We start from the raw sequence: 13070 nt of genomic DNA on the forward strand, positions 1-13070 counted from the left end.
CTTGCACCTCCCCCTCCCCTTTATCATATCCAAATATTCCCCTTTTTCCTCCTGGGGTAGTATTTCAGCCCGGTCTGCAGTTGAGGATACAGAACGTCACTGTCAGCTGTGACTTCAGTCCCCTCCAAGGGTGAGAGCAGGTGAGTCCTGCAGGCTGTGAAAACCCAGGATCCTGGCCCTGATATGGGAGGTGCAGATCAAAGGAAGGATTTCAGGGAGCCCAGGCCTCTTTTGCTCCTGCTCCCGGCCCTTTGCTGCACAAACTCTTGTATATCCTAACTCCTCCCTCTCCACCTCAGAGCAGATTCTCAGGGCTACCTGAGATGCTGTCTCCCAGGCTTAAGTCTTAATGTCACCCCCCATAAAACTTAACTCTCAACTTTCAGGTTGCGTATTTGTTTTTAGTCAACACAGGCAATGAGCACGATGATTGGTCGGAGGAAAAGAAAGGCCTGGAAGAGGACCCCTATATAAATAACTTAACCCAAGTCTTCAGCGCTCCTCATTAGCGAGGATGCCCACACCCTCCTGCTTTGGGTGTGGAATTCTGCTTCCTTGGCTGCACCAGCAACATATGGAGGTTCCCAGGCTAGGGATCGAGCAGCGTGGGATCTGAGCAGAGTCTGTGACCTACGCCACAGCTCTTGACAATGCCAGATTCAAAACCCACTGAGTAGGGGCCAGGGATCAAACCCGCGTCCTCACAGATGCTAGTTGGGTTCGTTCACCACTGAGCCACGATGGGAACTCCCTCGTTTCTGTCTTAAGTAAACTCTATGTGCTCTCCCACAGGTACTGTGCCTCTGATCATCTCTGTTCCTGTTTTACCACTTCAGTTTTGCTAAATCATTTTTTTCAAAGAAAAGAGCCAGGGCTCTGCTTCTAGCCACTAGCCATGGGTGACCTAGTGGTTAGGATTCCTGGTTTTCGCCTACCATCCTAGGGTGACTCCTGGGCAGGGAGCTAAGATCTCCCTTCGAGCTGCAACCTACTGCAGTCAAAGATCAAAATGTGTCCTTTTCTTGTTTATGCCTCTTCTTGACTTCTGCATCCTTTAATGATCTACTTTTGCTGCACATGGGATCAGACACTTCATTTGGTTTAGGGCAGAAATCCAAACATCTGAAAACCTCTCATTATTGGGCTGTATTTACTTAAGGTGGTGACTTTACACCACACGCAGGTTTAACAGAACTCAGGTCTCAGGTCTGGTCACAGCCCAGGTGAGAGGAGTGTTGGGGTCCAAGGGAAGGCTGCTGTCCCTCACCCTTCTTTGCCTGCAGTCTGCAAAATGCCTGCTGCCTTTTTTCCTTTCCTGATGCTTTCTTCTCTCGGCCTCAGAGATGAGCCCTGAGTGTTGTGCAAGAACTTGTTGGGTTTATTTTGCCTTTTGCAAAAAAAAAAAGTCTTTTTTCCCCAAACTCTCTCCCCTAATGCACTCATCATCCATAAACTATGATTCCAGCTTCTTAGAAATGCTAACACTTCAAGTGCATATTGTTGCCTAAACTTGGCCTCTGTCTGCGGGGCCAAATACAAGGGCAGAGACAGAGTTTTAGGTGAAGGAGAAAAAGATAGCTTTATTGTTTTGCCAGGCAAAGGGGGCCACCGCAGGGTAAGGACTTGAAGACTGTGCCCCCGTCAGGAGAGATTAGGTGGTGGTTTTATAGTTTGGAGAGTGGAAAATAGGCCCATAGCTAAGGATCGGTGTAGAGGCAAGCTTGCATTGTCTTTCAAAGCTGGTGTTTAGTGGCCCCCAGGACTGGTTCAGGGGGTCCTCCTTCCCAGAAGGAAGACTGCTTCATCAAGTAGTTCTTCTCTTTGCTGGGGGTTTTAGTTCTGCAGAAAGACTCAAAGATATTTTTGCTCATTTATTTCCCGAATCTTTGGGAGGAACAAGGACCCTGTCCCAAGCCTGCACTACGGTCTCTCGATTGCTCCTCCCTGGTCTCTGCATCCCCTCCCTTCCCTGATTAGCAGCGGCCCTTTGGGACTCAGGGAAGGTCATGGAAGCTGAGGCTTATTTCCTAAAAACAAGGAATGGAGGACACAGAAAGGCTCGTGTGCCCAGAAGCCCTACAGGGCCCCGCTCAGTCACACTCTTTAGTTTATCCCGGTAGCATAAAAGTAAAAAATCTATTTGATGCATCCAACTAAAGTAAAAGAACTGTCATGTCCTATTTTTTCTTAATGTTTCTACAAATTAGATTCTTTGATTTCTGTAATTTAAAAATCTTGAAGAAGTACTTTTACAATGGAAACTTGGAAAATAATTTCTAAATGCTCAGCAAACTATTTTTTAAGACTAAGAAATGACCTGAGAGGTGTTTAACAGGACCCAATTTTAGTTACTATTGTTAATCATTTTATTTACTCAGCTGATACACAACAATTTGTTTGTTCAGCACCAGTCGAGCCAGAATGTGAAAATTTCCTCTGCAAATGGGAAGCTCTTATATTTCCACCATACATCTTGCCTATGGTTTGTATTCAGTTCATATTTAAAATGCAGAGCGGCGTGTGCACAAAGCAGAAATGGTAGAAACACTCCAAAGGACCCTTGGACACAGACAGACAATCTATCTCTGAGCCTCGTTACTGTGAGGTTCATCCCGGGAAAAACGAGACTTAGCTCTCGCCCAGCTCCTGCAGAGACATGACTAAGACATGACTAAGTCTTCCCCGAACTCATGGGACCCGATCTTAAAGACTAGCCCCACTACCCAGGAGAAGGTCTAAACTTCTGTTCATATCCTACTAACAATTCCCCCAAACTGACTGGCCTGCTCCTTTTTCACCCTATTTACATAAGAAATGGCCAATCAGCTTCTGCACCAGGAACCCCCTTTCTTGGCACCCCCATATAACCTCCCTCCTGGAACAGGCTGACTGCTGACCTCCCTTTGTGAGTCAGCCAGGCAGTATACCCAGCTAATTAGTCTTTTATGCCTAAACTCAGGTCTTGTCCTTTTGGCTGACCTTACAGTTACACCCTCTGAAGTGCTAGGTTTCAAGACCCCTTCAAGGAGATTGAACTCAAAGCCTCTAGCCAAGACATACCAAAAAAAAAAAAAGTTTCCATTGTGGCTCAGTGGTTGATGAAACCAACCAGTATCCATGAGGATGCAAGGTTGATTCCTGGCCTTGTTCAATGGGTTAAGGATCCGGCCTTGCTGTGGCTGTGATGTAGGCCAGCAGCTGTAGCTCCAATTCAACCCTTAGCCTAGGAACTTCCATATGCTGCCGGTGTAACCCTAAAAAGACCAAATAAATAAATAAATAAAAGCCTCTGGCCAAGACAAGAATGACCAAACCCTTATCATTGTCCCACCCATCTCCTTGTAATGCCCCTCCCCTACCTTGAGAAACCTGGCCTTCTCCTTCCTGCCCCCACGAGGAAAGGAATGTGGCCCCCTTCTCACCGCACCCCTATATGGACCTTATATACCTCAACAAACCAGAAAGTGTATTGTAAGACCCCTCTCTCCCCAACCAATCAACAGGTTGGCAGGTGTGTCTCAAGACCTCTCCTCTCCCTGGGCTATAAAATCAGTGTCAGCTCTCCCTGATTATCAGGAAGTCATCCTGCTGCACTAGCAGTGTCTCTTATCTCAATAAACTCTTCTTTCTTTTCACCCTGACAAGAGTCCAGAAATTCTTTTCTGACCTGTGTGCAGAGACCATAACACAAAGTAACTCTCCCTCGCCATCCATGGTGGTCTCTCCAAGAGGAAAGAGATGAGAAGGTACACCTTAGATTCTGGGCTGGAGAAGGTACACCTTAGATTTTGGAAGAGTAGCTGAAACTAGCACACATTTCAAGGTCAGAAGCCTTTTTTAGCTTAAGTGCAGGCCTTATAATTTGCTCCAGGCATAAAATTGCCTTGTTATGCTTCAAGATTTTAGCTACCATTAATGACTTTATAAGTTGAGAGGGTAAAATTTGAAGGATGCATTGGAAAATATTACTTATTAAAGCTCTTTTTTTGCCTGCTATAAATTCCATTTCCATTTAAATGGAAGCAGAAGCAGACAAATTGCTTTCATGGTGCTCTTCCTATTTGTGTTTCTATGGAAATAGATTCTTGATTAGCAAGGGCAAAGCTAAAATCAAAAGCCTTATACATGGGCGGACCATAACTGAGGGTGTTTTATTGAGCAGCTGGCCAGATTTTATCCAATCCAAGCTAACACAGTGTTAAAGTAGCCCAGACGTATAGAAATGGACACTCATACCCCCACTCTACTTCTCCCGGAGCTGTTTACCTCTTATATTTGCCCTATTATACCTTAACCAAGCTCTGTCAAACACAAGGCCTGTCAGGGAGTTCCCATTGTGGCTCAGTGGAAATGAGTCTGACTAACATCCATGAAGATGCAGGTTCAATCCAGTGGGTTAAGGTTCCAGCATTGCCCTGAGCTGTGGTGTAGGTTGCAGACAAAGCTCAGATTCTGTGTTGCTGTGGCTGTGGTATAGGCCAGCAGCTGGAGCTCTGGTATGACCCCTAGCCTGGGAACCTCATGTGCTGTAGGGGCAGCCCTAAAAAGAAAAACAAAACAAGACAAACAAAAAAAACCCCACAAGGTCTGTCAATCATAAGAACCCACTACTTGGCACAGGGGCCTTCCTTAGATATGCTTTCTAATATTTCTCTCCTAATTAGTTCCCCAAATGGTGCTTGCCCCAAAGTGTGTGTTTAAGAGAGGAAAAAAATAAAGTAAAACAAAAAAAATCCAACCACAAAAAAATTTTGAGATATTGAGAGAATGCAGATGAAAAAGAAAAATAAATAAAATGTGAAGCTGAATTTGAAAGAGTAAATACTTTAGTATCACTTTTGCTTGTACCTCCCAACAATTTCTTCGTAACCCACATTTGAATTAAAAATACGTCAGGTCTACACTCTCCCTATTCTGCAAATAACTGCCTTAGAAAACCCATTACTAAAAACTTCCATTACTCAAACCATGTCTGTCAGCTGCTGTCCACTTCCATACTCTTTTGACTTCCGAACGGCTAAGATTTTGACAAAAGTGCTAACACAGTCTCTCTTATGGCAGGAATTTGGCATTTGCGGCAGCAGAGGAAGAAATTACACTGGTATGTTCTTCGGATGCTCAATGCTAGGGAAATGTACCTGATGTACATGCATGGAAAGAAGCTAGAAACATCTTGGTTTAAAACAAGTCCACATAATTGCATAAAATATTAAATAATGATTTGACCAAAGAGAAGAATTTAGATCAAAATCTATTATAAAATTCGAGATGGCAATGTTGATGGTATTCTCTCAGCTGTTTGACCTGAAAGATATGTGGCAGATCACATATGAACTTCTTACCTCTAAACTTCTGGATCAGCACAAGAATGAATTTGCACACTGCTATAGATGGCCTGAAATCTCTCTGATTTTCTCAGTTTCAAACACCCTACAACTATCTCCATACTGAAAAGTTAGAGGCTACGAATTAAGAGGAACTGCTCGTACAAGAGTTAGAATTTCTCTAAGTGTATTATGATTATAAAGCAATAACATTACAGTATTTCTAAGGATGGCACTCAAGAGAGAGGAAAGAAGGAAAAAAGAAAGAAAAGGAAGGAAGAAAGGAAGGAAGGAGAAAAAGAAGGAGAAAGAAGGATGGAAGGAATGAGGGAAGGAAGATGGAGGATAGAAGGGAGATGGAAAGAGTGAAAGAGGAGAGAGAAAGTAAGAGTAACAAGGAGAAGACAGGCATGAAATAAGCTAGAGCAGGAAAGAAAGGAAGGAAGGAAGATAAGAAATTTGGTGATCGCTGAGCTGATAATTATTTAGGAATGGAAAAAAAAAATGAATGTGGCCACAAGTTCACACTGATCATAAAAATGTATTTCATGTATTGGCTGTAGGAGCAGTGCTCCTGAACATCTCTAGAGAGCCAGATGGAAATAAACGAGAAGGGACAGATAAGAAAAAGGTTAGAAGAAAGGGAGAGGAGAGAAACCCTAAGAATACATCAGTGTCTCATCAACGTATCTTGGTCACTTGCGTTTTTGCCGAGGGGCAAACAGCCTATACGCACCATTGAAATAGTCTCTTTGGATGCTGGGCACACTTGTAGAATTAGATGATTGCTATGGGTAAAAAAAAAAAAAAAAAAAAAAAAAAAAAAAAAAAAAAAAAAACAAGAGAAGAAAAGCCAATATTGTTGTACAATATTTGCCACAAAACAGAACCACACTAACATTTAGACCATTTACCTGATTGTATATTTCAGATGATTAGTTTTAACAAAAATATTATAAGTCCCTATGATCCCCAGTCACTTCGTATCTCAGCCATGGGGGATGAGAATACTCATTAGAATAAAAGAACATTAATTATGTTGAAAAACTCTTGAAATTCATTATCCAACGTTTCTGAAGGGATGACACTTCTTTAATCTTTGTTTTCATTCACATTAAGTATCTCAGTGTGAGAACGATGACACAGTCCTCACGAGTTGCTGACCAGGTGTGCCAGGTAAACAAACGACGGGCATGCAACTAGAGACTTTCATACTAAGTGAAGTAAGTCAGAAAGAGAAAGAAAAATACCATAGGATATCACTTCTGCATGGAATCTAAAATATGGCACAAATAATCTTACCTACAAAACAGAAACGAACTCACAGACGTGGAGAACAGACATTCCAAGGGGGATGGACTGGGAGTTGGGGGGTAGTAGATGCAAACTATTCCATTTCGAATGGATGGACAATGAGGTCCTACTGCACAGCACAGGGAACTACATTCAGTCTCTTGGGACAGAACATGATGGAAGATACCGTGAGAAAAAGAAGGTATATATGTATGATTGGGTCACTTTGTGGCACATCGGAAACTGGCACAATGTTGTAAATCTACTGTACTTTAATAATAAAAGAAATGACTGGCTGCCAAAGAAACAAAACAAAACAAAACGCTGAACTTTGTGAGAGTAATAGATCATGGAAATCTAGCCAGAAGATTCCCCTGTAGGAAACCAGAGACCACTTCCCATTTGAAGACAGGTAACGCAGTGGCTTTCAGTCCAGTCCCAAGGCAGAGTGATACTGAAGCTGTAGCTTCCTCTCAAGCATTCTTGTATCTTCCCTGGACTCTTTCCCACACAATCTCAAGGTCACCTTTTGATTTACCCCTAAACTGGTCTAGGCATTGGTATCTTGTGAAAAATCTATTGATATGTTGGAATTGCCGTTGTGGTGCAGCGGAAATGAACCTGACTAGTGTCCATGAGGATGCGGGTTCGATCCCTGGCCTTGCTCAGTGGGTTAAGGATCCAGCATTGCCATGAGCTGTGGTGTAGGTTGAAGACATGGCTCAGATACTGCATGACTGTGGCTGTGGTATAGGCCGGCTGCTATAGCTCCGATTTGACCCCAAGCCTGGGAACTTCCATATGTCATGGGTGTAGCCCTAAAACAAACAAGCAAAAAAACTATTGATATGCAGCACATTCTATTTCTTTACTCCTTTTTCTAAGGGGTCTAGAGGGCGTAGACAACAAAGAATGATAAGTGTGAAGTGTGGTACAGTTAGGTGGTTAATAGGTAGAGGACAGATATTCAAATGACCAGAGAGAGTAGATACTTTCTGTTGAAGACACTCAGTGGGCTCAAGGAGTTGTGCTCAGTGGCTCATTGTGTCCCACTGTGGCTCAGTGGTAACGAACCCAGCCAGCATCCATCAGGACTCGGTTCCATCCCTGGCCTCTCTCAGTGGGTTAAGGATTTGGTGTTGCTGTGAGCTGTGATGTAGGTTGCAAATGTGGCTCAGATATTGCATTGCTGTGGCTGTGGTATAGGCCAGCAGCTATAGCTCTGATTCGACCCCTAGCCTGGGAACCTCCATATGCCACATAGGCAGTCCCTTTTCAGGTGCAGCCCTGAAAAGCCAAGAAAAAGCCAAAAAAAAAAAAAAAAAAAAAAGACACTCAGTGGGTTCAAGCATAGACTGAGGTTGTGGATTCTACTCTCAACTTTGAAGGGATGAAAAAAGCCAAATGACCCAAGTGAGAGTTCCTTGAGGAAAAGGGCAGCAAGAGATGGTGAGGAGTGTTCTGGAAGTTCTTCTCTTTACCCTAATTAAGTGTCCCTTTGAAGGTTAGAAAAGAGAAAACAAGCACTAAAAGGATGATTGGTCAGATGATTAAGTCTAATGAAATAATTGCTGTAAAAGCAAGAACTGAAGTTCCGGTTCATTGCCCCTAAGTATTTGAGGACATCTTCTTCATTTGGTACCAAAACGAAGGACTCGGTGATAATGGATATTTACCAGGAATAAGGCAAATAAAAGAGTGGCGCTCACCAGGGTAAAGTGATAAATGTAGCTTTCCTTAACTTAGAAGGACTCTCAGCTCTAATAATGGGGAAATAGGTTTCGATCTTCCCCTTTACTAGTGAAAGGGGAAATGCTTCTGAATCAGCAAATCTTTCCCTTGGCCACACTAATCAATATAAAAGGAAAAGCACACAGACCAAAGAGGAAAGAGAAGCAGGGCGTGGAGCTGGGACGTGTGGGAAACGGGGGGAGAGGGGAGAGGAAAAGGGCCTTATCCATGTGCTACTTTTACTAGACTGCAGTCAAATTCCTTCCTTTCTTTTCTTTCTTTCTTTGCTTCTCTCTCTCTCTCTTTCTTTTTCTTTCTTTCTTTCTTTATTTCTCTCTCTCTTTCTTTCTCTCTTTCTTTCTTTCTTTCTTTCTTTCCTTCCTTCCTTCCTTCCTTTCTTCCTTCCCTTCCTTCTCTCTCTCTCTCTCTCTCTTTCTTTCTTTCCTTCCTTCCTTCCTTCCTTTCTTCCTTCCCTTCCTTCTCTCTCTCTCTCTCTCTCTTTCTTTCTTTCTTTCTTTCCTTCCTTCCTTCCTTCTCTCTCTCTCTTTCTTTCTTTCATCTTTTTAGGGCCATACCTGCAGCATATGGAGGTTCCCAGGCTGGAGGTTTAAATCAGAGCTGTAGCCATTGGACTACACCACAGCAACATGGGATCCAAGCCCATCTGTGACCTACACCACAGCTCATGGCAACACCAGATCCTTAACCCACTGAGCGAGGCCAGGGATCGAACCTGTGTCCTCAGGTATGCTAGTCGATTTGTTTACACTGAGCCACACTGGCAACTCCTCCTATGGCCTTACCACTCTGTCAGGTCTGAAATTTAAAGAGACTCCTACAATAGGTGTGACAGTTTGAAGGATGTCACCCTATACTTTACCAGGAGGCCAGGACCCCCCTTACCATGCTCAGTGGGTCAGGGATCCAGCATTGTGGTGGCTGTGGTGTAGGCCAGAAGCTGTAGCTCCAATTCAACCCCTAGCCTGGGAACTTCCATATGATACAGTTGAAGTCCTAAAAAGCAAAAAAATAAAAATAAAATAAAATAATTATATATGTGTATGTATATATAGTACATGGAAAGGTATATATTCTATATAATATACACATAACTTTTAACAATGTCTGGGTTTAACAACTAGGTGAAAAAATACTCGAAAAGTCTGGAGACAGTTCCAATACACCACTGAAAAATTAAAAAAAAATAAAACTTGAGTAGCTTAATTCTTTTATCAAAGCCCAGCAATAAGGTTTCTCAAATTCAGGTAGTTAAAAAAGTAGGAAAGCCAAGATGCAAATTATCTCCTCTGGAATTTTCTGCTATATCCTGAGTTGCAACAATTATCAATGTAGTTTCTGTACCAAGACATTCCCTGACCAAAGGTTTTTAAGGTATAAAATCTCAAAAATACAATGTTCTCCCTCCCCCTCTTAAAAACTTATGATTAATAGTAGCTTAGTATGTGTTATGAAAATTCTTGCAAGGAAAACTGGCGAACTTGAAGCCAGTGTTTCTTACATATATCTGACCTGAAGCCCCCAACCCCCCCGCCCCCTTTATCATACCAGTTGCCCTGCATTGGCCCTCACGTCTCAGGAGACTCAGATCCATATGTCCATTTCAGGTATGTGTATTTGCCTCCTCCAGGACTCTTAGTAGCTTATTGACCATACGAATGACACCCTAACTATTACCGGAAAGATGTTACTGGAATCCGGGTTCTTGATCACAGAGCAGAAGAATGAACTTCATGAACACACAGGCAGCAAGCCAGCAAAAGTTTTTTTTTATGGCACAAAAGCAAATAACTCCCAGCACAGACACTGGGAGGGAGAGGAAGAGCCCCCCCTTTCTATTGTTCTCTGGAGGTTTTTATTTCTGAACGACAGGAGTACAAATGTGGGGTCCAGATATCAGTTCTTTTTCCCATTGGCCTTGCCCAGTCACCTGTATCTGGCCTTGTCCAAGAGGAATCTTAGAGGTGGATGTGCCCTGTGAGTGTTCTGGTTTCTTTGTTCTTTTCTTCCCTAGACTGGGAGGCTCCATTCCTCTCATTCCTTTTCTATTAGTTAGGAGTGGGTTAGAGATAAAGGCCCACCTGGAAGTAAAATAGATCTATTCCCTGTAGTAAAACAAGCCCGGTGGGGCTGGTATTTCCTGAAACCCTTAAGTTACACGTGTTCATTAATGACCATATATATCAAAGCCCACGTTCCTACACGAACCACCTGAATTATTAGTCTGCCTCAGATCAACACGTGTACCCTGCTCGCATGTGAGGACTTCATACAGAAGGACTCTGTACTGTCTTTAACTGAATCAAATTCAAACAAATGCTGATCAGAAACAGTGGAAAAACAACTACATTTCTTTGAGGGGAGAATTCCTCCCTTGCAAGATACCAGGACATGTTACCAATATATTTAAATTCAAGCTCATAATTTTCCCTAGCTATCATTGTTATTTCCATTTGATGGATATTAAGCCTGGAAAGAAATTAAATCTTGCCTAATAAAGGATTGTTTTTATATTGTATATTCTTCAGGTATAATTTAAATCAGTCAAGCAGTAGAAGACATGAGCCCTCATAAACGGGGAGAAGATGTATTTGGCTACCTTACCACAGCATTCAGGGGCTGCTTTTCCTATTAAGGTTAGATTTCAAAGATGCTCAACATCACTAATTATTAGAGAAATGCAAATCACAACTACAATGAGGTACCACCTCACACAGGTCAGTTTGGTCATCATCAAAAGGCTATGAACAGGAGTTCCCATTGTGCCGCAGTGGTTAACGAATTCGACTAGGAACCATGAGGTTGCGGGTTCGATCCCTGGCCTTGCTCAGTGGGTTAAGGATCTGGCGCTGCTGTGAGCTGTGGAGTAGGTTGCAGACACGGCTTGGATACCGCATTGCTGTGGCTCTGGCGTAGGCCGGTGGCTACAGCTCCAATTAGACAGCTAGCCTGGGAACCTCCATATGCCACAGTGCGGCCCTAGAAAAGACAAAAAAAAAAAAAAAAAAAAGAAAAAAGAAAAAAGAAAAAAAAAACTGAAACAGAGGCACAGACTTGGAAAACAAATTTAAGATTACCAAAGGGGAAAGGTGTGGAAGGGATAAATTAGGAGTTTGGGATTAACACATACACGCTACTATATATAAAACAGATAACTAACAAAGACCTCCTGTGTAGCACAGGGAGCCCTACTCAGTAAGTTGGAGTAGAACCATGTGGCAGACCTAGAGTGAGGCCAAGCAAACCAAAATGTCAGAGTTTGGAACAAAGAAAGCTTTATTGCAGGCCCTGCAAGGAGACGGGTGGCATGTGCCCTCCAAATATCCCAAACTCCCTGAACCAAAATTGCAAAGCCTTTTTAAAGGCAAGGTGAGGGGGAAGCGTGGTTGGTTGTTGTAAACGTCTGGGTGCAGAAATCCTGTGTTCCTGTAACTGCCCACAGAGGGCAGGTCACCATGTTCCCATAAACTTCCAACAAGATACATGGCAGATTTCAGAGAGGAGCTAAAGCAGAGGGTACGGGGGAACGGCCTGTCCAGAGAAGGCCGCATAGAGTCCCGCTCCATGACAATCCCCCCCTTTGCTTTGATACTCCACAATCTTGAAGAGAACAAGAGTTGGACAAGAAAAGGAATAAAAGTTCAGATAAAAGGTTAATCATAAGCTTGACAGAGGTCCCCACAGGGTCCTGCTCAGTTTTACCAGCAGATACTGATTTGAGAGTGGCTGGTGGCATCTGAGTCTGACACAGCCACTCTGGTTTTACTTCCAAATTTTTTTTTTTCCTTCACTGGCCAAAACAGATATCACCATTGATAATCTTAGTGCTTTTCCAGATATGAGAAGATGCAAGAATTTAGGCTCATCGAGTCTTCTGAAAATATCTAACTATCTGAAGGCCTGTGCCGTGAGTTATTCCCAGAGCACAGAGGGCCTCACTCCTGATGTCTCCCCTGCATCCCTTCAGGGGGTGTTGAAGATCAGCAAGTGCAGCAGCTATTGACCTAATCCTTGGAGAGGCAGATGGCAAAGGCCACTTTTTAGTTGACAGGACCTCTTTGGTGTCATAAACTTGACTATGGTTTTGAGAGCTTTTCATGCTCATTGTATTCCATGATGCTAGGAATGCTCATTCCCAGGTCTGGCTCATAAGATTTCATTGACAGGCCATCCATGTGCTTTACTGGACTAGGCCTTATTAAGAGAAGACAAAATCTCCCGACCTCCTGTCTTACTAGTCTTTTATGGTCCAGGAAAATATTCCATCTTGTTGCTTCTTCCCACATCCAGAGTTACCCAGTTACAATCATGAATCTCCTATGGAGTTATGTACTATCAGAGGCTCAGTCAAACCTTTGCTAATGGAAGAAACAACAGTTTAAAGCAGGCAATATAGGTCATAAGTTATTACACATATCTCCTGGTTTCAGAGAGGATGTGATCATTTCTCCTTTCCTGCAACCATGAGTGGGTGGGCTGGGTCAGGAGTTTCTCTGTGAGCCGAGCAAAATTATTTTAGTTTAACAACCAAGCAGAAGGACAGGGTTCCACAAAATGGGGCATTATGCATATGCTTTAAAAAGGCTAAACTAAAAGAAACAGATCTAATATGGAGTCACATTTGTTATTCCCTACTAGAGTTTCCAACTTTCTTTCTTTTTTTTTTTGGTCTTTTTGCTATTTCTTGGGCCGCTCCCGCAGCAT

Source organism: Sus scrofa, chromosome 8, assembly GCF_054392235.1.
Source record: "Sus scrofa isolate SSC_HxYL_T2T_F1_AM1 chromosome 8, Sscrofa_HxYL_maternal_Yorkshire_Landrace_v2.0, whole genome shotgun sequence".
Classification (NCBI taxonomy): Eukaryota; Metazoa; Chordata; class Mammalia; order Artiodactyla; family Suidae; genus Sus; species Sus scrofa.